Source organism: Microcebus murinus, chromosome 14 (assembly GCF_040939455.1).
Source record: "Microcebus murinus isolate Inina chromosome 14, M.murinus_Inina_mat1.0, whole genome shotgun sequence".
Classification (NCBI taxonomy): Eukaryota; Metazoa; Chordata; class Mammalia; order Primates; family Cheirogaleidae; genus Microcebus; species Microcebus murinus.
The window spans coordinates 80740176-80764208 of record NC_134117.1 but is presented as its reverse complement, the minus strand read 5'-3'; the positions used below and the strand labels follow the sequence as shown (position 1 = coordinate 80764208).

Genomic DNA, 24033 nt, shown 5'->3' with positions numbered 1-24033 from the left:
CGGGCCTGTTGAGTTCGCCGCCGGGTCCAGCGGGCTCCGAGGGACGGGGGTGATGGGCGGGGCGGGGCGGGGGGCTGTCTCTCTACACACACACACACACACACACACTCACACTCACTCACACTCACACAAGATGCGCCTCCACGGCTGGACTCGTCAAGGTGGAGCCCTTCCAGCCCCCCTCGTCTCCTCCCCCGGCCTCGGCCTCCTTCACCTACCCGCTGCCCACCCCCAGCGCGTCGCCACCGCTGACTGCGCACGCGCGCGCGGGGCGCTCGCCCTTTGACCCCAGCCAGGGGCCGCCCTCCCCCACAACCCCTTTCAGCTGCGCCCCCCCTCGCCCTGTTGTTGGGCGGCCGCCTATTCCCCCGGGCCAGGGCTGGGGCACAGCGCAAGGGGGAGGGGAGCCAGTGTATGGGGCGTCTCTCTCTGGGGATGTGTCCCATGGGTGGGGTGGGGTGGCGTGGTTTGTGGGGCGCTGAAGAAATCAGTCCCCTCCATCTCCTACCTCTGGAAAACGCCCAAGCCCGTGGAGAACTGCCGGCACCGCTTCGTGGGGGCCGGGACCCTCCTCTGTGTCCTCCTGTGGCCCGGTCCAAGGGGCCTGGGCCTGGCCGGGGCTGCATTGGACCCCGACCACCCTGGCGTGTGGACTCGCTAAAAGTCGGCGATTAGATATTGGATTCCAGCTTCCTTGAGGTCATTTCACTAATGAGTGCACCGGGAAGGGTTTCCTAATCCATCTGTGAGGGTGGCAACTGAAAGAGAATTTTTTTTTTTTTTTTTATGAGACACAGTCTCGCTTTGTTGCCTAGGCTAGAGTGAGTGCAGTGGCGTTAGCCTAGCTCACAGCAACCTCAAACTCCTGGGCTCAAGCAATCCTTCTGCCTCAGCCTCCCAAGTAGCTGGGACTACAGGCATGCGCCACCATGCCTGGCTCATTTTCCTATATATATTAGTTGGCCAATTAATTTCTTTCTATTTACAGTAGAGACCGGGTCTGGCTCTTGCTCAGGCTGGTTTCGAACTCCTGACCTCGAGCAATCCGCCCGCCTCGGCCTCCCAGAGAGCTAGGATTACAGGCTTGAGCCACCGCGCCCGGCCTGAAAGAGAATTTGAAAGCTGACAGAATAGGCGAGGAAAGGCATAGGAGATTTCCACACCCAGTAAGGAAGCCTTTCCCGAAATGGAAGAAAGAAAGGAGCAAACAGAGACACCGGTAGCCCGCCCGGATGAGAGTCTGCCCCTGAGAGAAAGTACCCTGACCAGGCTCACCCGTGGGTGGGTGGCGAGCTAGCGGCATTCAGAAGAGCGAGGCCCGCAGTCTGTGCGGAAGACACCTGCACTCGGGTGTGTGTGGCGGCACGATTCCCAAGCAGCTCCAGATGTTAAACCAAGGAGAAGCCAGGGAGTTCCCAACGCCCCAGGTGTCCTCAGCCCACGACTGGCTGCTGTGGGAATGCGAAGCCCGGCTCCTTGTCTCAGAGCGGGGTTCCCAGGAGGATCAGGCTGAAGCTGGGACTTGGCCTCAAAGTGTCCCCTCGCATGGCCACCCCCTTCCCCTTCCTGCTCCTCTACTCCTGGTGCCCCTCCATCCAGGGGCCAGACCTTAAAGAGTCACCGCAAGAGAATCCTGGTCCCAAGGGAGCCTTCTGGGGGACCGGTGCTGAGAGAGGTTGTGGGCATGGCCCGCTGGGGCTCTGCCCGACCCAGGGCTGAGAGATGCAACCTCCCAGCTCTGGGTCCCTGCAGGAAGTGTTGGCAAACACAGGGCCGGTCCTCCAAAGGCCCAGGTGCAGGGAGCCCAGGCCAAGCAGCCTGTGGAAGAAGCCACTTGCCGTGCCACCCCGGGAACACGACTGCAGGCCCCGGCCCTTCCCACCTCCTCCTCCTCCTCCTCCCACCCGCACCCCCCCCCCCCGACATGGCACAGGGCTCGGAGACACCTCAGACTCTTGCTACCCAAAGTGCAAAGGGCATCAGTTGCTCCTCCAAACCCCCCGCCCAGCAGACCACGTTGTCCAGCCAGCCCCCGGGCCTCCCTGGGGTGCCCAGCACAAAAGTGCAGACACCCACCGGACCCTCAGTCTCAGTTTTCGGAGGTTTTTGCCACTCTAAGGACCCGCAGGCCAGCTGGGCCTTCGGGCAGGACAGAGAGCCCCGGGATCCCATCAGGAGGCGGTCCCCACCTCCGCGGCTCTCCCCTTGCGGGGGGCGGCAGCCGGCAGCCGCAGGGCCTCAGGGAAGACACCAGGCTGGGCCCCCCCCGCGGCACAGCCGGGGCACGTCCCCCGCACGCGACTTAGGGACCGCTGCTGGAGACTGCTGCGGCCACCCTGCTGCCGGGTTTCTGGAGGGCTTCCTGGAAGCAGCGTCCACACCAAGCCCTTGGAAGGCCCAGGCGACGGAGGAGCCGGTCAGGCAGGGGCCGAGGACGGTGAGAGGCCCGGCGGGAAGGAGCATGTCAGGCAGGGGCAGAGGACGGTGACAGGCCGGGCGGGAAGGAGCCGGTCAGGCGGGGGCCCAGGACAGTGACGGGCCTGGCCGGGGAGGAGTGCGTCAGGCAGGGGCAGAGGAGACGGGCTGGGTAAGGGTTAGGGTTACAGTTAGGGCACAATTCACAATCGCAAAGATGTGGAAGCGACCCGAGTGCCCATCCATCCAGGAGTGCATTAATAAAATGTGGCGCGTGGACACCACGGAGTGCCATTCGGCTGTGAGGAGCAGCGGTGAGAGGGCGCCTCTCGTGTTCTCCTGGCCAGAGCTGGAACCCGTTCCAGTAGGCCAGGTATCCCAAGAATGGACACACGAGCACCACGTGAGCGCGCTCACCGGCAAATTGGTACGAACGGATGGACACCTAAGTGGACGGAGAGGAATCACCTTCATCGGGTGGGTGTCGGGCGGGTGGGGGGAGGGGATGGGCATACACATCCATTGGGAATGGGGTGGGTGCGCACCGACTGGGGGATGGGCGCACGTGAAGCTCTGACCCGAGGGGGGAGGCTTGGAGAGGGCAACGTACCCGACCTTAACATTGGTACCCCCACGATACGCTGGAGCAACATGAGAGGTATATGAATAAGAACACAGCGGGGAGGGGGGCACGGGCAACACATGTCACCTGAATACTTGGACTCCCATCATCTGCTTGAAAAGAGAGAGAAAAGAAAATGCAATAATAGAGGTAAGGGACACTTTTTAAAAATAATGAATCCGAAGAGAAAAGTAAAAGGAAGCCTGTGGAGCAGGTCTGGGTGTGACTCCGGATCCCCCAACATCAGGTGCCACCACCAAAGATTCCTACGTGTAGCCCATAGAACCCCAAAAGCAACGGGACGAGTTCTGGTCACACACTCCCTCAAAATGACATCCTGGCCTTCTTCTGGAACTCCCTCCCCTCTCAGACTCTCAAGGTTTCCTCCAGCGTGTCGGTTCCCACAGAGCAGACCTTTGGTCTGAGACCTGACAGTCCAGATGCCACGCGTGCTGCCGCGTGGCGGCGGTGTCGCGGCTCGGGACAAGAGGAGGCCCCACGGTGCGGGCTGGGGCGCCAGGCACCGCGGCGGGCGCTGAGGGTGGGGGTCACCCCCACCCCGGGCCGCCGCCGCGCTCCCAGAAAGGGGACAGAACAAGAGGCCAAAAAAAAACAAAAACAAAAAAGAAGCAGCCTGTGGCACCCGGTATTCCCAGGCGGTCTCCCATCCAAGTACTAACGAGGCCCGACCCTGCTTAGCTTCCGAGACCAGACGAGATCGGGCGCGTTCAGGGTGGTGTGGCCGTGGACGGCGGAGGGCGCCCCTGCCCCGCTCAAGAAGCCGAGCCTCTCTGCGCTAACCCCGCCGCCTCCTCCCGCCCCACGCACGCCCCGCGCCGGGCCGGGCCTGTTGAGTTCGCCGCCGGGTCCAGCGGGCTCCGAGGGACGGGGGTGATGGGCGGGGCGGGGCGGGGGGCTGTCTCTCTACACACACACACACACACACACTCACTCACTCACACTCACTCACACTCACACAAGATGCGCCTCCACGGCTGGACTCGTCAAGGTGGAGCCCTTCCAGCCCCCCTCGTCTCCTCCCCCGGCCTCGGCCTCCTTCACCTACCCGCTGCCCACCCCCAGCGCGTCGCCACCGCTGACTGCGCACGCGCGCGCGCGCGCGCGCGCGGGGCGCTCGCCCTTTGACCCCAGCCAGGGGCCGCCCTCCCCCACAACCCCTTTCAGCTGCGCCCCCCCTCGCCCTGTTGTTGGGCGGCCGCCTATTCCCCCGGGCCAGGGCTGGGGCACAGCGCAAGGGGGAGGGGAGCCAGTGTATGGGGCGTCTCTCTCTGGGGAGGTGTCCCATGGGTGGGGTGGGGTGGCGTGGTTTGTGGGGCGCTGAAGAAATCAGTCCCCTCCATCTCCTACCTCTGGAAAACGCCCAAGCCCGTGGAGAACTGCCGGCACCGCTTCGTGGGGGCCGGGACCCTCCTCTGTGTCCTCCTGTGGCCCGGTCCAAGGGGCCTGGGCCTGGCCGGGGCTGCATTGGACCCCGACCACCCTGGCGTGTGGACTCGCTAAAAGTCGGCGATTAGATATTGGATTCCAGCTTCCTTGAGGTCATTTCACTAATGAGTGCACCGGGAAGGGTTTCCTAATCCATCTGTGAGGGTGGCAACTGAAAGAGAATTTTTTTTTTTTTTTTTATGAGACACAGTCTCGCTTTGTTGCCTAGGCTAGAGTGAGTGCAGTGGCGTTAGCCTAGCTCACAGCAACCTCAAACTCCTGGGCTCAAGCAATCCTTCTGCCTCAGCCTCCCAAGTAGCTGGGACTACAGGCATGCGCCACCATGCCTGGCTCATTTTCCTATATATATTAGTTGGCCAATTAATTTCTTTCTATTTACAGTAGAGACCGGGTCTGGCTCTTGCTCAGGCTGGTTTCGAACTCCTGACCTCGAGCAATCCGCCCGCCTCGGCCTCCCAGAGAGCTAGGATTACAGGCTTGAGCCACCGCGCCCGGCCTGAAAGAGAATTTGAAAGCTGACAGAATAGGCGAGGAAAGGCATAGGAGATTTCCACACCCAGTAAGGAAGCCTTTCCCGAAATGGAAGAAAGAAAGGAGCAAACAGAGACACCGGTAGCCCGCCCGGATGAGAGTCTGCCCCTGAGAGAAAGTACCCTGACCAGGCTCACCCGTGGGTGGGTGGCGAGCTAGCGGCATTCAGAAGAGCGAGGCCCGCAGTCTGTGCGGAAGACACCTGCGCTCGGGTGTGTGTGGCGGCACGATTCCCAAGCAGCTCCAGATGTTAAACCAAGGAGAAGCCAGGGAGTTCCCAACGCCCCAGGTGTCCTCAGCCCACGACTGGCTGCTGTGGGAATGCGAAGCCCGGCTCCTTGTCTCAGAGCGGGGTTCCCAGGAGGATCAGGCTGAAGCTGGGACTTGGCCTCAAAGTGTCCCCTCGCATGGCCACCCCCTTCCCCTTCCTGCTCCTCTACTCCTGGTGCCCCTCCATCCAGGGGCCAGACCTTAAAGAGTCACCGCAAGAGAATCCTGGTCCCAAGGGAGCCTTCTGGGGGACCGGTGCTGAGAGAGGTTGTGGGCATGGCCCGCTGGGGCTCTGCCCGACCCAGGGCTGAGAGATGCAACCTCCCAGCTCTGGGTCCCTGCAGGAAGTGTTGGCAAACACAGGGCCGGTCCTCCAAAGGCCCAGGTGCAGGGAGCCCAGGCCAAGCAGCCTGTGGAAGAAGCCACTTGCCGTGCCACCCCGGGAACACGACTGCAGGCCCCGGCCCTTCCCACCTCCTCCTCCTCCTCCTCCCACCCGCACCCCCCCCCCGACATGGCACAGGGCTCGGAGACACCTCAGACTCTTGCTACCCAAAGTGCAAAGGGCATCAGTTGCTCCTCCAAACCCCCCGCCCAGCAGACCACGTTGTCCAGCCAGCCCCCGGGCCTCCCTGGGGTGCCCAGCACAAAAGTGCAGACACCCACCGGACCCTCAGTCTCAGTTTTCGGAGGTTTTTGCCACTCTAAGGACCCGCAGGCCAGCTGGGCCTTCGGGCAGGACAGAGAGCCCCGGGATCCCATCAGGAGGCGGTCCCCACCTCCGCGGCTCTCCCCTTGCGGGGGGCGGCAGCCGGCAGCCGCAGGGCCTCAGGGAAGACACCAGGCTGGGCCCCCCCCGCGGCACAGCCGGGGCACGTCCCCCGCACGCGACTTAGGGACCGCTGCTGGAGACTGCTGCGGCCACCCTGCTGCCGGGTTTCTGGAGGGCTTCCTGGAAGCAGCGTCCACACCAAGCCCTTGGAAGGCCCAGGCGACGGAGGAGCCGGTCAGGCAGGGGCCGAGGACGGTGAGAGGCCCGGCGGGAAGGAGCATGTCAGGCAGGGGCAGAGGACGGTGACAGGCCGGGCGGGAAGGAGCCGGTCAGGCGGGGGCCCAGGACAGTGACGGGCCTGGCCGGGGAGGAGTGCGTCAGGCAGGGGCAGAGGAGACGGGCTGGGTAAGGGTTAGGGTTACAGTTAGGGCACAATTCACAATCGCAAAGATGTGGAAGCGACCCGAGTGCCCATCCATCCAGGAGTGCATTAATAAAATGTGGCGCGTGGACACCACGGAGTGCCATTCGGCTGTGAGGAGCAGCGGTGAGAGGGCGCCTCTCGTGTTCTCCTGGCCAGAGCTGGAACCCGTTCCAGTAGGCCAGGTATCCCAAGAATGGACACACGAGCACCACGTGAGCGCGCTCACCGGCAAATTGGTACGAACGGATGGACACCTAAGTGGACGGAGAGGAATCACCTTCATCGGGTGGGTGTCGGGCGGGTGGGGGGAGGGGATGGGCATACACATCCATTGGGAATGGGGTGGGTGCGCACCGACTGGGGGATGGGCGCACGTGAAGCTCTGACCCGAGGGGGGAGGCTTGGAGAGGGCAACGTACCCGACCTTAACATTGGTACCCCCACGATACGCTGGAGCAACATGAGAGGTATATGAATAAGAACACAGCGGGGAGGGGGGCACGGGCAACACATGTCACCTGAATACTTGGACTCCCATCATCTGCTTGAAAAGAGAGAGAAAAGAAAATGCAATAATAGAGGTAAGGGACACTTTTTAAAAATAATGAATCCGAAGAGAAAAGTAAAAGGAAGCCTGTGGAGCAGGTCTGGGTGTGACTCCGGATCCCCCAACATCAGGTGCCACCACCAAAGATTCCTACGTGTAGCCCATAGAACCCCAAAAGCAACGGGACGAGTTCTGGTCACACACTCCCTCAAAATGACATCCTGGCCTTCTTCTGGAACTCCCTCCCCTCTCAGACTCTCAAGGTTTCCTCCAGCGTGTCGGTTCCCACAGAGCAGACCTTTGGTCTGAGACCTGACAGTCCAGATGCCACGCGTGCTGCCGCGTGGCGGCGGTGTCGCGGCTCGGGACAAGAGGAGGCCCCACGGTGCGGGCTGGGGCGCCAGGCACCGCGGCGGGCGCTGAGGGTGGGGGTCACCCCCACCCCGGGCCGCCGCCGCGCTCCCAGAAAGGGGACAGAACAAGAGGCCAAAAAAAAACAAAAACAAAAAAGAAGCAGCCTGTGGCACCCGGTATTCCCAGGCGGTCTCCCATCCAAGTACTAACGAGGCCCGACCCTGCTTAGCTTCCGAGACCAGACGAGATCGGGCGCGTTCAGGGTGGTGTGGCCGTGGACGGCGGAGGGCGCCCCTGCCCCGCTCAAGAAGCCGAGCCTCTCTGCGCTAACCCCGCCGCCTCCTCCCGCCCCACGCACGCCCCGCGCCGGGCCGGGCCTGTTGAGTTCGCCGCCGGGTCCAGCGGGCTCCGAGGGACGGGGGTGATGGGCGGGGCGGGGCGGGGGGCTGTCTCTCTACACACACACACACACACACACTCACTCACTCACACTCACTCACACTCACACAAGATGCGCCTCCACGGCTGGACTCGTCAAGGTGGAGCCCTTCCAGCCCCCCTCGTCTCCTCCCCCGGCCTCGGCCTCCTTCACCTACCCGCTGCCCACCCCCAGCGCGTCGCCACCGCTGACTGCGCACGCGCGCGCGCGCGCGCGCGGGGCGCTCGCCCTTTGACCCCAGCCAGGGGCCGCCCTCCCCCACAACCCCTTTCAGCTGCGCCCCCCCTCGCCCTGTTGTTGGGCGGCCGCCTATTCCCCCGGGCCAGGGCTGGGGCACAGCGCAAGGGGGAGGGGAGCCAGTGTATGGGGCGTCTCTCTCTGGGGAGGTGTCCCATGGGTGGGGTGGGGTGGCGTGGTTTGTGGGGCGCTGAAGAAATCAGTCCCCTCCATCTCCTACCTCTGGAAAACGCCCAAGCCCGTGGAGAACTGCCGGCACCGCTTCGTGGGGGCCGGGACCCTCCTCTGTGTCCTCCTGTGGCCCGGTCCAAGGGGCCTGGGCCTGGCCGGGGCTGCATTGGACCCCGACCACCCTGGCGTGTGGACTCGCTAAAAGTCGGCGATTAGATATTGGATTCCAGCTTCCTTGAGGTCATTTCACTAATGAGTGCACCGGGAAGGGTTTCCTAATCCATCTGTGAGGGTGGCAACTGAAAGAGAATTTTTTTTTTTTTTTTTATGAGACACAGTCTCGCTTTGTTGCCTAGGCTAGAGTGAGTGCAGTGGCGTTAGCCTAGCTCACAGCAACCTCAAACTCCTGGGCTCAAGCAATCCTTCTGCCTCAGCCTCCCAAGTAGCTGGGACTACAGGCATGCGCCACCATGCCTGGCTCATTTTCCTATATATATTAGTTGGCCAATTAATTTCTTTCTATTTACAGTAGAGACCGGGTCTGGCTCTTGCTCAGGCTGGTTTCGAACTCCTGACCTCGAGCAATCCGCCCGCCTCGGCCTCCCAGAGAGCTAGGATTACAGGCTTGAGCCACCGCGCCCGGCCTGAAAGAGAATTTGAAAGCTGACAGAATAGGCGAGGAAAGGCATAGGAGATTTCCACACCCAGTAAGGAAGCCTTTCCCGAAATGGAAGAAAGAAAGGAGCAAACAGAGACACCGGTAGCCCGCCCGGATGAGAGTCTGCCCCTGAGAGAAAGTACCCTGACCAGGCTCACCCGTGGGTGGGTGGCGAGCTAGCGGCATTCAGAAGAGCGAGGCCCGCAGTCTGTGCGGAAGACACCTGCGCTCGGGTGTGTGTGGCGGCACGATTCCCAAGCAGCTCCAGATGTTAAACCAAGGAGAAGCCAGGGAGTTCCCAACGCCCCAGGTGTCCTCAGCCCACGACTGGCTGCTGTGGGAATGCGAAGCCCGGCTCCTTGTCTCAGAGCGGGGTTCCCAGGAGGATCAGGCTGAAGCTGGGACTTGGCCTCAAAGTGTCCCCTCGCATGGCCACCCCCTTCCCCTTCCTGCTCCTCTACTCCTGGTGCCCCTCCATCCAGGGGCCAGACCTTAAAGAGTCACCGCAAGAGAATCCTGGTCCCAAGGGAGCCTTCTGGGGGACCGGTGCTGAGAGAGGTTGTGGGCATGGCCCGCTGGGGCTCTGCCCGACCCAGGGCTGAGAGATGCAACCTCCCAGCTCTGGGTCCCTGCAGGAAGTGTTGGCAAACACAGGGCCGGTCCTCCAAAGGCCCAGGTGCAGGGAGCCCAGGCCAAGCAGCCTGTGGAAGAAGCCACTTGCCGTGCCACCCCGGGAACACGACTGCAGGCCCCGGCCCTTCCCACCTCCTCCTCCTCCTCCTCCCACCCGCACCCCCCCCCCGACATGGCACAGGGCTCGGAGACACCTCAGACTCTTGCTACCCAAAGTGCAAAGGGCATCAGTTGCTCCTCCAAACCCCCCGCCCAGCAGACCACGTTGTCCAGCCAGCCCCCGGGCCTCCCTGGGGTGCCCAGCACAAAAGTGCAGACACCCACCGGACCCTCAGTCTCAGTTTTCGGAGGTTTTTGCCACTCTAAGGACCCGCAGGCCAGCTGGGCCTTCGGGCAGGACAGAGAGCCCCGGGATCCCATCAGGAGGCGGTCCCCACCTCCGCGGCTCTCCCCTTGCGGGGGGCGGCAGCCGGCAGCCGCAGGGCCTCAGGGAAGACACCAGGCTGGGCCCCCCCCGCGGCACAGCCGGGGCACGTCCCCCGCACGCGACTTAGGGACCGCTGCTGGAGACTGCTGCGGCCACCCTGCTGCCGGGTTTCTGGAGGGCTTCCTGGAAGCAGCGTCCACACCAAGCCCTTGGAAGGCCCAGGCGACGGAGGAGCCGGTCAGGCAGGGGCCGAGGACGGTGAGAGGCCCGGCGGGAAGGAGCATGTCAGGCAGGGGCAGAGGACGGTGACAGGCCGGGCGGGAAGGAGCCGGTCAGGCGGGGGCCCAGGACAGTGACGGGCCTGGCCGGGGAGGAGTGCGTCAGGCAGGGGCAGAGGAGACGGGCTGGGTAAGGGTTAGGGTTACAGTTAGGGCACAATTCACAATCGCAAAGATGTGGAAGCGACCCGAGTGCCCATCCATCCAGGAGTGCATTAATAAAATGTGGCGCGTGGACACCACGGAGTGCCATTCGGCTGTGAGGAGCAGCGGTGAGAGGGCGCCTCTCGTGTTCTCCTGGCCAGAGCTGGAACCCGTTCCAGTAGGCCAGGTATCCCAAGAATGGACACACGAGCACCACGTGAGCGCGCTCACCGGCAAATTGGTACGAACGGATGGACACCTAAGTGGACGGAGAGGAATCACCTTCATCGGGTGGGTGTCGGGCGGGTGGGGGGAGGGGATGGGCATACACATCCATTGGGAATGGGGTGGGTGCGCACCGACTGGGGGATGGGCGCACGTGAAGCTCTGACCCGAGGGGGGAGGCTTGGAGAGGGCAACGTACCCGACCTTAACATTGGTACCCCCACGATACGCTGGAGCAACATGAGAGGTATATGAATAAGAACACAGCGGGGAGGGGGGCACGGGCAACACATGTCACCTGAATACTTGGACTCCCATCATCTGCTTGAAAAGAGAGAGAAAAGAAAATGCAATAATAGAGGTAAGGGACACTTTTTAAAAATAATGAATCCGAAGAGAAAAGTAAAAGGAAGCCTGTGGAGCAGGTCTGGGTGTGACTCCGGATCCCCCAACATCAGGTGCCACCACCAAAGATTCCTACGTGTAGCCCATAGAACCCCAAAAGCAACGGGACGAGTTCTGGTCACACACTCCCTCAAAATGACATCCTGGCCTTCTTCTGGAACTCCCTCCCCTCTCAGACTCTCAAGGTTTCCTCCAGCGTGTCGGTTCCCACAGAGCAGACCTTTGGTCTGAGACCTGACAGTCCAGATGCCACGCGTGCTGCCGCGTGGCGGCGGTGTCGCGGCTCGGGACAAGAGGAGGCCCCACGGTGCGGGGTGGGGCGCCAGGCACCGCGGCGGGCGCTGAGGGTGGGGGTCACCCCCACCCCGGGCCGCCGCCGCGCTCCCAGAAAGGGGACAGAACAAGAGGCCAAAAAAAAACAAAAACAAAAAAGAAGCAGCCTGTGGCACCCGGTATTCCCAGGCGGTCTCCCATCCAAGTACTAACGAGGCCCGACCCTGCTTAGCTTCCGAGACCAGACGAGATCGGGCGCGTTCAGGGTGGTGTGGCCGTGGATGGCGGAGGGCGCCCCTGCCCCGCTCAAGAAGCCGAGCCTCTCTGCGCTAACCCCGCCGCCTCCTCCCGCCCCACGCACGCCCCGCGCCGGGCCTGTTGAGTTCGCCGCCGGGTCCAGCGGGCTCCGAGGGACGGGGGTGATGGGCGGGGCGGGGCGGGGGGCTGTCTCTCTACACACACACACACACACACACACTCACACTCACTCACACTCACACAAGATGCGCCTCCACGGCTGGACTCGTCAAGGTGGAGCCCTTCCAGCCCCCCTCGTCTCCTCCCCCGGCCTCGGCCTCCTTCACCTACCCGCTGCCCACCCCCAGCGCGTCGCCACCGCTGACTGCGCACGCGCGCGCGGGGCGCTCGCCCTTTGACCCCAGCCAGGGGCCGCCCTCCCCCACAACCCCTTTCAGCTGCGCCCCCCCTCGCCCTGTTGTTGGGCGGCCGCCTATTCCCCCGGGCCAGGGCTGGGGCACAGCGCAAGGGGGAGGGGAGCCAGTGTATGGGGCGTCTCTCTCTGGGGATGTGTCCCATGGGTGGGGTGGGGTGGGGTGGCGTGGTTTGTGGGGCGCTGAAGAAATCAGTCCCCTCCATCTCCTACCTCTGGAAAACGCCCAAGCCCGTGGAGAACTGCCGGCACCGCTTCGTGGGGGCCGGGACCCTCCTCTGTGTCCTCCTGTGGCCCGGTCCAAGGGGCCTGGGCCTGGCCGGGGCTGCATTGGACCCCGACCACCCTGGCGTGTGGACTCGCTAAAAGTCGGCGATTAGATATTGGATTCCAGCTTCCTTGAGGTCATTTCACTAATGAGTGCACCGGGAAGGGTTTCCTAATCCATCTGTGAGGGTGGCAACTGAAAGAGAATTTTTTTTTTTTTTTTTATGAGACACAGTCTCGCTTTGTTGCCTAGGCTAGAGTGAGTGCAGTGGCGTTAGCCTAGCTCACAGCAACCTCAAACTCCTGGGCTCAAGCAATCCTTCTGCCTCAGCCTCCCAAGTAGCTGGGACTACAGGCATGCGCCACCATGCCTGGCTCATTTTCCTATATATATTAGTTGGCCAATTAATTTCTTTCTATTTACAGTAGAGACCGGGTCTGGCTCTTGCTCAGGCTGGTTTCGAACTCCTGACCTCGAGCAATCCGCCCGCCTCGGCCTCCCAGAGAGCTAGGATTACAGGCTTGAGCCACCGCGCCCGGCCTGAAAGAGAATTTGAAAGCTGACAGAATAGGCGAGGAAAGGCATAGGAGATTTCCACACCCAGTAAGGAAGCCTTTCCCGAAATGGAAGAAAGAAAGGAGCAAACAGAGACACCGGTAGCCCGCCCGGATGAGAGTCTGCCCCTGAGAGAAAGTACCCTGACCAGGCTCACCCGTGGGTGGGTGGCGAGCTAGCGGCATTCAGAAGAGCGAGGCCCGCAGTCTGTGCGGAAGACACCTGCGCTCGGGTGTGTGTGGCGGCACGATTCCCAAGCAGCTCCAGATGTTAAACCAAGGAGAAGCCAGGGAGTTCCCAACGCCCCAGGTGTCCTCAGCCCACGACTGGCTGCTGTGGGAATGCGAAGCCCGGCTCCTTGTCTCAGAGCGGGGTTCCCAGGAGGATCAGGCTGAAGCTGGGACTTGGCCTCAAAGTGTCCCCTCGCATGGCCACCCCCTTCCCCTTCCTGCTCCTCTACTCCTGGTGCCCCTCCATCCAGGGGCCAGACCTTAAAGAGTCACCGCAAGAGAATCCTGGTCCCAAGGGAGCCTTCTGGGGGACCGGTGCTGAGAGAGGTTGTGGGCATGGCCCGCTGGGGCTCTGCCCGACCCAGGGCTGAGAGATGCAACCTCCCAGCTCTGGGTCCCTGCAGGAAGTGTTGGCAAACACAGGGCCGGTCCTCCAAAGGCCCAGGTGCAGGGAGCCCAGGCCAAGCAGCCTGTGGAAGAAGCCACTTGCCGTGCCACCCCGGGAACACGACTGCAGGCCCCGGCCCTTCCCACCTCCTCCTCCTCCTCCTCCCACCCGCACCCCCCCCCCCGACATGGCACAGGGCTCGGAGACACCTCAGACTCTTGCTACCCAAAGTGCAAAGGGCATCAGTTGCTCCTCCAAACCCCCCGCCCAGCAGACCACGTTGTCCAGCCAGCCCCCGGGCCTCCCTGGGGTGCCCAGCACAAAAGTGCAGACACCCACCGGACCCTCAGTCTCAGTTTTCGGAGGTTTTTGCCACTCTAAGGACCCGCAGGCCAGCTGGGCCTTCGGGCAGGACAGAGAGCCCCGGGATCCCATCAGGAGGCGGTCCCCACCTCCGCGGCTCTCCCCTTGCGGGGGGCGGCAGCCGGCAGCCGCAGGGCCTCAGGGAAGACACCAGGCTGGGCCCCCCCCGCGGCACAGCCGGGGCACGTCCCCCGCACGCGACTTAGGGACCGCTGCTGGAGACTGCTGCGGCCACCCTGCTGCCGGGTTTCTGGAGGGCTTCCTGGAAGCAGCGTCCACACCAAGCCCTTGGAAGGCCCAGGCGACGGAGGAGCCGGTCAGGCAGGGGCCGAGGACGGTGAGAGGCCCGGCGGGAAGGAGCATGTCAGGCAGGGGCAGAGGACGGTGACAGGCCGGGCGGGAAGGAGCCGGTCAGGCGGGGGCCCAGGACAGTGACGGGCCTGGCCGGGGAGGAGTGCGTCAGGCAGGGGCAGAGGAGACGGGCTGGGTAAGGGTTAGGGTTACAGTTAGGGCACAATTCACAATCGCAAAGATGTGGAAGCGACCCGAGTGCCCATCCATCCAGGAGTGCATTAATAAAATGTGGCGCGTGGACACCACGGAGTGCCATTCGGCTGTGAGGAGCAGCGGTGAGAGGGCGCCTCTCGTGTTCTCCTGGCCAGAGCTGGAACCCGTTCCAGTAGGCCAGGTATCCCAAGAATGGACACACGAGCACCACGTGAGCGCGCTCACCGGCAAATTGGTACGAACGGATGGACACCTAAGTGGACGGAGAGGAATCACCTTCATCGGGTGGGTGTCGGGCGGGTGGGGGGAGGGGATGGGCATACACATCCATTGGGAATGGGGTGGGTGCGCACCGACTGGGGGATGGGCGCACGTGAAGCTCTGACCCGAGGGGGGAGGCTTGGAGAGGGCAACGTACCCGACCTTAACATTGGTACCCCCACGATACGCTGGAGCAACATGAGAGGTATATGAATAAGAACACAGCGGGGAGGGGGGCACGGGCAACACATGTCACCTGAATACTTGGACTCCCATCATCTGCTTGAAAAGAGAGAGAAAAGAAAATGCAATAATAGAGGTAAGGGACACTTTTTAAAAATAATGAATCCGAAGAGAAAAGTAAAAGGAAGCCTGTGGAGCAGGTCTGGGTGTGACTCCGGATCCCCCAACATCAGGTGCCACCACCAAAGATTCCTACGTGTAGCCCATAGAACCCCAAAAGCAACGGGACGAGTTCTGGTCACACACTCCCTCAAAATGACATCCTGGCCTTCTTCTGGAACTCCCTCCCCTCTCAGACTCTCAAGGTTTCCTCCAGCGTGTCGGTTCCCACAGAGCAGACCTTTGGTCTGAGACCTGACAGTCCAGATGCCACGCGTGCTGCCGCGTGGCGGCGGTGTCGCGGCTCGGGACAAGAGGAGGCCCCACGGTGCGGGCTGGGGCGCCAGGCACCGCGGCGGGCGCTGAGGGTGGGGGTCACCCCCACCCCGGGCCGCCGCCGCGCTCCCAGAAAGGGGACAGAACAAGAGGCCAAAAAAAAACAAAAACAAAAAAGAAGCAGCCTGTGGCACCCGGTATTCCCAGGCGGTCTCCCATCCAAGTACTAACGAGGCCCGACCCTGCTTAGCTTCCGAGACCAGACGAGATCGGGCGCGTTCAGGGTGGTGTGGCCGTGGACGGCGGAGGGCGCCCCTGCCCCGCTCAAGAAGCCGAGCCTCTCTGCGCTAACCCCGCCGCCTCCTCCCGCCCCACGCACGCCCCGCGCCGGGCCGGGCCTGTTGAGTTCGCCGCCGGGTCCAGCGGGCTCCGAGGGACGGGGGTGATGGGCGGGGCGGGGCGGGGGGCTGTCTCTCTACACACACACACACACTCACACTCACTCACACTCACACAAGATGCGCCTCCACGGCTGGACTCGTCAAGGTGGAGCCCTTCCAGCCCCCCTCGTCTCCTCCCCCGGCCTCGGCCTCCTTCACCTACCCGCTGCCCACCCCCAGCGCGTCGCCACCGCTGACTGCGCACGCGCGCGCGGGGCGCTCGCCCTTTGACCCCAGCCAGGGGCCGCCCTCCCCCACAACCCCTTTCAGCTGCGCCCCCCCTCGCCCTGTTGTTGGGCGGCCGCCTATTCCCCCGGGCCAGGGCTGGGGCACAGCGCAAGGGGGAGGGGAGCCAGTGTATGGGGCGTCTCTCTCTGGGGATGTGTCCCATGGGTGGGGTGGGGTGGGGTGGCGTGGTTTGTGGGGCGCTGAAGAAATCAGTCCCCTCCATCTCCTACCTCTGGAAAACGCCCAAGCCCGTGGAGAACTGCCGGCACCGCTTCGTGGGGGCCGGGACCCTCCTCTGTGTCCTCCTGTGGCCCGGTCCAAGGGGCCTGGGCCTGGCCGGGGCTGCATTGGACCCCGACCACCCTGGCGTGTGGACTCGCTAAAAGTCGGCGATTAGATATTGGATTCCAGCTTCCTTGAGGTCATTTCACTAATGAGTGCACCGGGAAGGGTTTCCTAATCCATCTGTGAGGGTGGCAACTGAAAGAGAATTTTTTTTTTTTTTTTATGAGACACAGTCTCGCTTTGTTGCCTAGGCTAGAGTGAGTGCAGTGGCGTTAGCCTAGCTCACAGCAACCTCAAACTCCTGGGCTCAAGCAATCCTTCTGCCTCAGCCTCCCAAGTAGCTGGGACTACAGGCATGCGCCACCATGCCTGGCTCATTTTCCTATATATATTAGTTGGCCAATTAATTTCTTTCTATTTACAGTAGAGACCGGGTCTGGCTCTTGCTCAGGCTGGTTTCGAACTCCTGACCTCGAGCAATCCGCCCGCCTCGGCCTCCCAGAGAGCTAGGATTACAGGCTTGAGCCACCGCGCCCGGCCTGAAAGAGAATTTGAAAGCTGACAGAATAGGCGAGGAAAGGCATAGGAGATTTCCACACCCAGTAAGGAAGCCTTTCCCGAAATGGAAGAAAGAAAGGAGCAAACAGAGACACCGGTAGCCCGCCCGGATGAGAGTCTGCCCCTGAGAGAAAGTACCCTGACCAGGCTCACCCGTGGGTGGGTGGCGAGCTAGCGGCATTCAGAAGAGCGAGGCCCGCAGTCTGTGCGGAAGACACCTGCGCTCGGGTGTGTGTGGCGGCACGATTCCCAAGCAGCTCCAGATGTTAAACCAAGGAGAAGCCAGGGAGTTCCCAACGCCCCAGGTGTCCTCAGCCCACGACTGGCTGCTGTGGGAATGCGAAGCCCGGCTCCTTGTCTCAGAGCGGGGTTCCCAGGAGGATCAGGCTGAAGCTGGGACTTGGCCTCAAAGTGTCCCCTCGCATGGCCACCCCCTTCCCCTTCCTGCTCCTCTACTCCTGGTGCCCCTCCATCCAGGGGCCAGACCTTAAAGAGTCACCGCAAGAGAATCCTGGTCCCAAGGGAGCCTTCTGGGGGACCGGTGCTGAGAGAGGTTGTGGGCATGGCCCGCTGGGGCTCTGCCCGACCCAGGGCTGAGAGATGCAACCTCCCAGCTCTGGGTCCCTGCAGGAAGTGTTGGCAAACACAGGGCCGGTCCTCCAAAGGCCCAGGTGCAGGGAGCCCAGGCCAAGCAGCCTGTGGAAGAAGCCACTTGCCGTGCCACCCCGGGAACACGACTGCAGGCCCCGGCCCTTCCCACCTCCTCCTCCTCCTCCTCCCACCCGCACCCCCCCCCCCGACATGGCACAGGGCTCGGAGACACCTCAGACTCTTGCTACCCAAAGTGCAAAGGGCATCAGTTGCTCCTCCAAACCCCCCGCCCAGCAGACCACGTTGTCCAGCCAGCCCCCGGGCCTCCCTGGGGTGCCCAGCACAAAAGTGCAGACACCCACCGGACCCTCAGTCTCAGTTTTCGGAGGTTTTTGCCACTCTAAGGACCCGCAGGCCAGCTGGGCCTTCGGGCAGGACAGAGAGCCCCGGGATCCCATCAGGAGGCGGTCCCCACCTCCGCGGCTCTCCCCTTGCGGGGGGCGGCAGCCGGCAGTCGCAGGGCCTCAGGGAAGACACCAGGCTGGGCCCCCCCCGCGGCACAGCCGGGGCACGTCCCCCGCACGCGACTTAGGGACCGCTGCTGGAGACTGCTGCGGCCACCCTGCTGCCGGGTTTCTGGAGGGCTTCCTGGAAGCAGCGTCCACACCAAGCCCTTGGAAGGCCCAGGCGACGGAGGAGCCGGTCAGGCAGGGGCCGAGGACGGTGAGAGGCCCGGCGGGAAGGAGCATGTCAGGCAGGGGCAGAGGACGGTGACAGGCCGGGCGGGAAGGAGCCGGTCAGGCGGGGGCCCAGGACAGTGACGGGCCTGGCCGGGGAGGAGTGCGTCAGGCAGGGGCAGAGGAGACGGGCTGGGTAAGGGTTAGGGTTACAGTTAGGGCACAATTCACAATCGCAAAGATGTGGAAGCGACCCGAGTGCCCATCCATCCAGGAGTGCATTAATAAAATGTGGCGCGTGGACACCACGGAGTGCCATTCGGCTGTGAGGAGCAGCGGTGAGAGGGCGCCTCTCGTGTTCTCCTGGCCAGAGCTGGAACCCGTTCCAGTAGGCCAGGTATCCCAAGAATGGACACACGAGCACCACGTGAGCGCGCTCACCGGCAAATTGGTACGAACGGATGGACACCTAAGTGGACGGAGAGGAATCACCTTCATCGGGTGGGTGTCGGGCGGGTGGGGGGAGGGGATGGGCATACACATCCATTGGGAATGGGGTGGGTGCGCACCGACTGGGGGATGGGCGCACGTGAAGCTCTGACCCGAGGGGGGAGGCTTGGAGAGGGCAACGTACCCGACCTTAACATTGGTACCCCCACGATACGCTGGAGCAACATGAGAGGTATATGAATAAGAACACAGCGGGGAGGGGGGCACGGGCAACACATGTCACCTGAATACTTGGACTCCCATCATCTGCTTGAAAAGAGAGAGAAAAGAAAATGCAATAATAGAGGTAAGGGACACTTTTTAAAAATAATGAATCCGAAGAGAAAAGTAAAAGGAAGCCTGTGGAGCAGGTCTGGGTGTGACTCCGGATCCCCCAACATCAGGTGCCACCACCAAAGATTCCTACGTGTAGCCCATAGAACCCCAAAAGCAACGGGACGAGTTCTGGTCACACACTCCCTCAAAATGACATCCTGGCCTTCTTCTGGAACTCCCTCCCCTCTCAGACTCTCAAGGTTTCCTCCAGCGTGTCGGTTCCCACAGAGCAGACCTTTGGTCTGAGACCTGACAGTCCAGATGCCACGCGTGCTGCCGCGTGGCGGCGGTGTCGCGGCTCGGGACAAGAGGAGGCCCCACGGTGCGGGCTGGGGCGCCAGGCACCGCGGCGGGCGCTGAGGGTGGGGGTCACCCCCACCCCGGGCCGCCGCCGCGCTCCCAGAAAGGGGACAGAACAAGAGGCCAAAAAAAAACAAAAACAAAAAAGAAGCAGCCTGTGGCACCCGGTATTCCCAGGCGGTCTCCCATCCAAGTACTAACGAGGCCCGACCCTGCTTAGCTTCCGAGACCAGACGAGATCGGGCGCGTTCAGGGTGGTGTGGCCGTGGACGGCGGAGGGCGCCCCTGCCCCGCTCAAGAAGCCGAGCCTCTCTGCGCTAACCCCGCCGCCTCCTCCCGCCCCACGCACGCCCCGCGCCGGGCCGGGCCTGTTGAGTTCGCCGCCGGGTCCAGCGGGCTCCGAGGGACGGGGGTGATGGGCGGGGCGGGGCGGGGGGCTGTCTCTCTACACACACACACACACTCACACTCACTCACACTCACACAAGATGCGCCTCCACGGCTGGACTCGTCAAGGTGGAGCCCTTCCAGCCCCCCTCGTCTCCTCCCCCGGCCTCGGCCTCCTTCACCTACCCGCTGCCCACCCCCAGCGCGTCGCCACCGCTGACTGCGCACGCGCGCGCGGGGCGCTCGCCCTTTGACCCCAGCCAGGGGCCGCCCTCCCCCACAACCCCTTTCAGCTGCGCCCCCCCTCGCCCTGTTGTTGGGCGGCCGCCTATTCCCCCGGGCCAGGGCTGGGGCACAGCGCAAGGGGGAGGGGAGCCAGTGTATGGGGCGTCTCTCTCTGGGGATGTGTCCCATGGGTGGGGTGGGGTGGGGTGGCGTGGTTTGTGGGGCGCTGAAGAAATCAGTCCCCTCCATCTCCTACCTCTGGAAAACGCCCAAGCCCGTGGAGAACTGCCGGCACCGCTTCGTGGGGGCCGGGACCCTCCTCTGTGTCCTCCTGTGGCCCGGTCCAAGGGGCCTGGGCCTGGCCGGGGCTGCATTGGACCCCGACCACCCTGGCGTGTGGACTCGCTAAAAGTCGGCGATTAGATATTGGATTCCAGCTTCCTTGAGGTCATTTCACTAATGAGTGCACCGGGAAGGGTTTCCTAATCCATCTGTGAGGGTGGCAACTGAAAGAGAATTTTTTTTTTTTTTTTTATGAGACACAGTCTCGCTTTGTTGCCTAGGCTAGAGTGAGTGCAGTGGCGTTAGCCTAGCTCACAGCAACCTCAAACTCCTGGGCTCAAGCAATCCTTCTGCCTCAGCCTCCCAAGTAGCTGGGACTACAGGCATGCGCCACCATGCCTGGCTCATTTTCCTATATATATTAGTTGGCCAATTAATTTCTTTCTATTTACAGTAGAGACCGGGTCTGGCTCTTGCTCAGGCTGGTTTCGAACTCCTGACCTCGAGCAATCCGCCCGCCTCGGCCTCCCAGAGAGCTAGGATTACAGGCTTGAGCCACCGCGCCCGGCCTGAAAGAGAATTTGAAAGCTGACAGAATAGGCGAGGAAAGGCATAGGAGATTTCCACACCCAGTAAGGAAGCCTTTCCCGAAATGGAAGAAAGAAAGGAGCAAACAGAGACACCGGTAGCCCGCCCGGATGAGAGTCTGCCCCTGAGAGAAAGTACCCTGACCAGGCTCACCCGTGGGTGGGTGGCGAGCTAGCGGCATTCAGAAGAGCGAGGCCCGCAGTCTGTGCGGAAGACACCTGCGCTCGGGTGTGTGTGGCGGCACGATTCCCAAGCAGCTCCAGATGTTAAACCAAGGAGAAGCCAGGGAGTTCCCAACGCCCCAGGTGTCCTCAGCCCACGACTGGCTGCTGTGGGAATGCGAAGCCCGGCTCCTTGTCTCAGAGCGGGGTTCCCAGGAGGATCAGGCTGAAGCTGGGACTTGGCCTCAAAGTGTCCCCTCGCATGGCCACCCCCTTCCCCTTCCTGCTCCTCTACTCCTGGTGCCCCTCCATCCAGGGGCCAGACCTTAAAGAGTCACCGCAAGAGAATCCTGGTCCCAAGGGAGCCTTCTGGGGGACCGGTGCTGAGAGAGGTTGTGGGCATGGCCCGCTGGGGCTCTGCCCGACCCAGGGCTGAGAGATGCAACCTCCCAGCTCTGGGTCCCTGCAGGAAGTGTTGGCAAACACAGGGCCGGTCCTCCAAAGGCCCAGGTGCAGGGAGCCCAGGCCAAGCAGCCTGTGGAAGAAGCCACTTGCCGTGCCACCCCGGGAACACGACTGCAGGCCCCGGCCCTTCCCACCTCCTCCTCCTCCTCCTCCCACCCGCACCCCCCCCCCCGACATGGCACAGGGCTCGGAGACACCTCAGACTCTTGCTACCCAAAGTGCAAAGGGCATCAGTTGCTCCTCCAAACCCCCCGCCCAGCAGACCACGTTGTCCAGCCAGCCCCCGGGCCTCCCTGGGGTGCCCAGCACAAAAGTGCAGACACCCACCGGACCCTCAGTCTCAGTTTTCGGAGGTTTTTGCCACTCTAAGGACCCGCAGGCCAGCTGGGCCTTCGGGCAGGACAGAGAGCCCCGGGATCCCATCAGGAGGCGGTCCCCACCTCCGCGGCTCTCCCCTTGCGGGGGGCGGCAGCCGGCAGTCGCAGGGCCTCAGGGAAGACACCAGGCTGGGCCCCCCCCGCGGCACAGCCGGGGCACGTCCCCCGCACGCGACTTAGGGACCGCTGCTGGAGACTGCTGCGGCCACCCTGCTGCCGGGTTTCTGGAGGGCTTCCTGGAAGCAGCGTCCACACCAAGCCCTTGGAAGGCCCAGGCGACGGAGGAGCCGGTCAGGCAGGGGCCGAGGACGGTGAGAGGCCCGGCGGGAAGGAGCATGTCAGGCAGGGGCAGAGGACGGTGACAGGCCGGGCGGGAAGGAGCCGGTCAGGCGGGGGCCCAGGACAGTGACGGGCCTGGCCGGGGAGGAGTGCGTCAGGCAGGGGCAGAGGAGACGGGCTGGGTAAGGGTTAGGGTTACAGTTAGGGCACAATTCACAATCGCAAAGATGTGGAAGCGACCCGAGTGCCCATCCATCCAGGAGTGCATTAATAAAATGTGGCGCGTGGACACCACGGAGTGCCATTCGGCTGTGAGGAGCAGCGGTGAGAGGGCGCCTCTCGTGTTCTCCTGGCCAGAGCTGGAACCCGTTCCAGTAGGCCAGGTATCCCAAGAATGGACACACGAGCACCACGTGAGCGCGCTCACCGGCAAATTGGTACGAACGGATGGACACCTAAGTGGACGGAGAGGAATCACCTTCATCGGGTGGGTGTCGGGCGGGTGGGGGGAGGGGATGGGCATACACATCCATTGGGAATGGGGTGGGTGCGCACCGACTGGGGGATGGGCGCACGTGAAGCTCTGACCCGAGGGGGGAGGCTTGGAGAGGGCAACGTACCCGACCTTAACATTGGTACCCCCACGATACGCTGGAGCAACATGAGAGGTATATGAATAAGAACACAGCGGGGAGGGGGGCACGGGCAACACATGTCACCTGAATACTTGGACTCCCATCATCTGCTTGAAAAGAGAGAGAAAAGAAAATGCAATAATAGAGGTAAGGGACACTTTTTAAAAATAATGAATCCGAAGAGAAAAGTAAAAGGAAGCCTGTGGAGCAGGTCTGGGTGTGACTCCGGATCCCCCAACATCAGGTGCCACCACCAAAGATTCCTACGTGTAGCCCATAGAACCCCAAAAGCAACGGGACGAGTTCTGGTCACACACTCCCTCAAAATGACATCCTGGCCTTCTTCTGGAACTCCCTCCCCTCTCAGACTCTCAAGGTTTCCTCCAGCGTGTCGGTTCCCACAGAGCAGACCTTTGGTCTGAGACCTGACAGTCCAGATGCCACGCGTGCTGCCGCGTGGCGGCGGTGTCGCGGCTCGGGACAAGAGGAGGCCCCACGGTGCGGGCTGGGGCGCCAGGCACCGCGGCGGGCGCTGAGGGTGGGGGTCACCCCCACCCCGGGCCGCCGCCGCGCTCCCAGAAAGGGGACAGAACAAGAGGCCAAAAAAAAACAAAAACAAAAAAGAAGCAGCCTGTGGCACCCGGTATTCCCAGGCGGTCTCCCATCCAAGTACTAACGAGGCCCGACCCTGCTTAGCTTCCGAGACCAGACGAGATCGGGCGCGTTCAGGGTGGTGTGGCCGTGGACGGCGGAGGGCGCCCCTGCCCCGCTCAAGAAGCCGAGCCTCTCTGCGCTAACCCCGCCGCCTCCTCCCGCCCCACGCACGCCCCGCGCCGGGCCGGGCCTGTTGAGTTCGCCGCCGGGTCCAGCGGGCTCCGAGGGACGGGGGTGATGGGCGGGGCGGGGCGGGGGGCTGTCTCTCTACACACACACACACACTCACACTCACTCACACTCACACAAGATGCGCCTCCACGGCTGGACTCGTCAAGGTGGAGCCCTTCCAGCCCCCCTCGTCTCCTCCCCCGGCCTCGGCCTCCTTCACCTACCCGCTGCCCACCCCCAGCGCGTCGCCACCGCTGACTGCGCACGCGCGCGCGGGGCGCTCGCCCTTTGACCCCAGCCAGGGGCCGCCCTCCCCCACAACCCCTTTCAGCTGCGCCCCCCCTCGCCCTGTTGCTGGGCGGCCGCCTATTCCCCCGGGCCAGGGCTGGGGCACAGCGCAAGGGGGAGGGGAGCCAGTGTATGGGGCGTCTCTCTCTGGGGATGTGTCCCATGGGTGGGGTGGGGTGGGGTGGCGTGGTTTGTGGGGCGCTGAAGAAATCAGTCCCCTCCATCTCCTACCTCTGGAAAACGCCCAAGCCCGTGGAGAACTGCCGGCACCGCTTCGTGGGGGCCGGGACCCTCCTCTGTGTCCTCCTGTGGCCCGGTCCAAGGGGCCTGGGCCTGGCCGGGGCTGCATTGGACCCCGACCACCCTGGCGTGTGGACTCGCTAAAAGTCGGCGATTAGATATTGGATTCCAGCTTCCTTGAGGTCATTTCACTAATGAGTGCACCGGGAAGGGTTTCCTAATCCA

The 24033-nt window shown here is 62.9% G+C and overlaps 6 pseudogenes; all 6 read right to left on the bottom strand.

The window, feature by feature from the left end:
* Window positions 1–3668: 3668 nt before the first annotated feature.
* On the bottom strand, window positions 3669–3787 carry LOC142875971 (uncharacterized; annotated as a pseudogene).
* Window positions 3788–7563: 3776 nt separating this feature from the next.
* On the bottom strand, window positions 7564–7682 carry LOC142875969 (uncharacterized; annotated as a pseudogene).
* A 3774-nt stretch (window positions 7683–11456) lies between these two features.
* LOC142876271 (uncharacterized) lies at window positions 11457–11575 on the bottom strand (annotated as a pseudogene).
* Window positions 11576–15334: 3759 nt separating this feature from the next.
* Window positions 15335–15453, bottom strand: LOC142875968 (uncharacterized; annotated as a pseudogene).
* Window positions 15454–19208: 3755 nt separating this feature from the next.
* On the bottom strand, window positions 19209–19327 carry LOC142875967 (uncharacterized; annotated as a pseudogene).
* Window positions 19328–23083: 3756 nt separating this feature from the next.
* Window positions 23084–23202, bottom strand: LOC142875966 (uncharacterized; annotated as a pseudogene).
* Window positions 23203–24033: the final 831 nt, after the last annotated feature.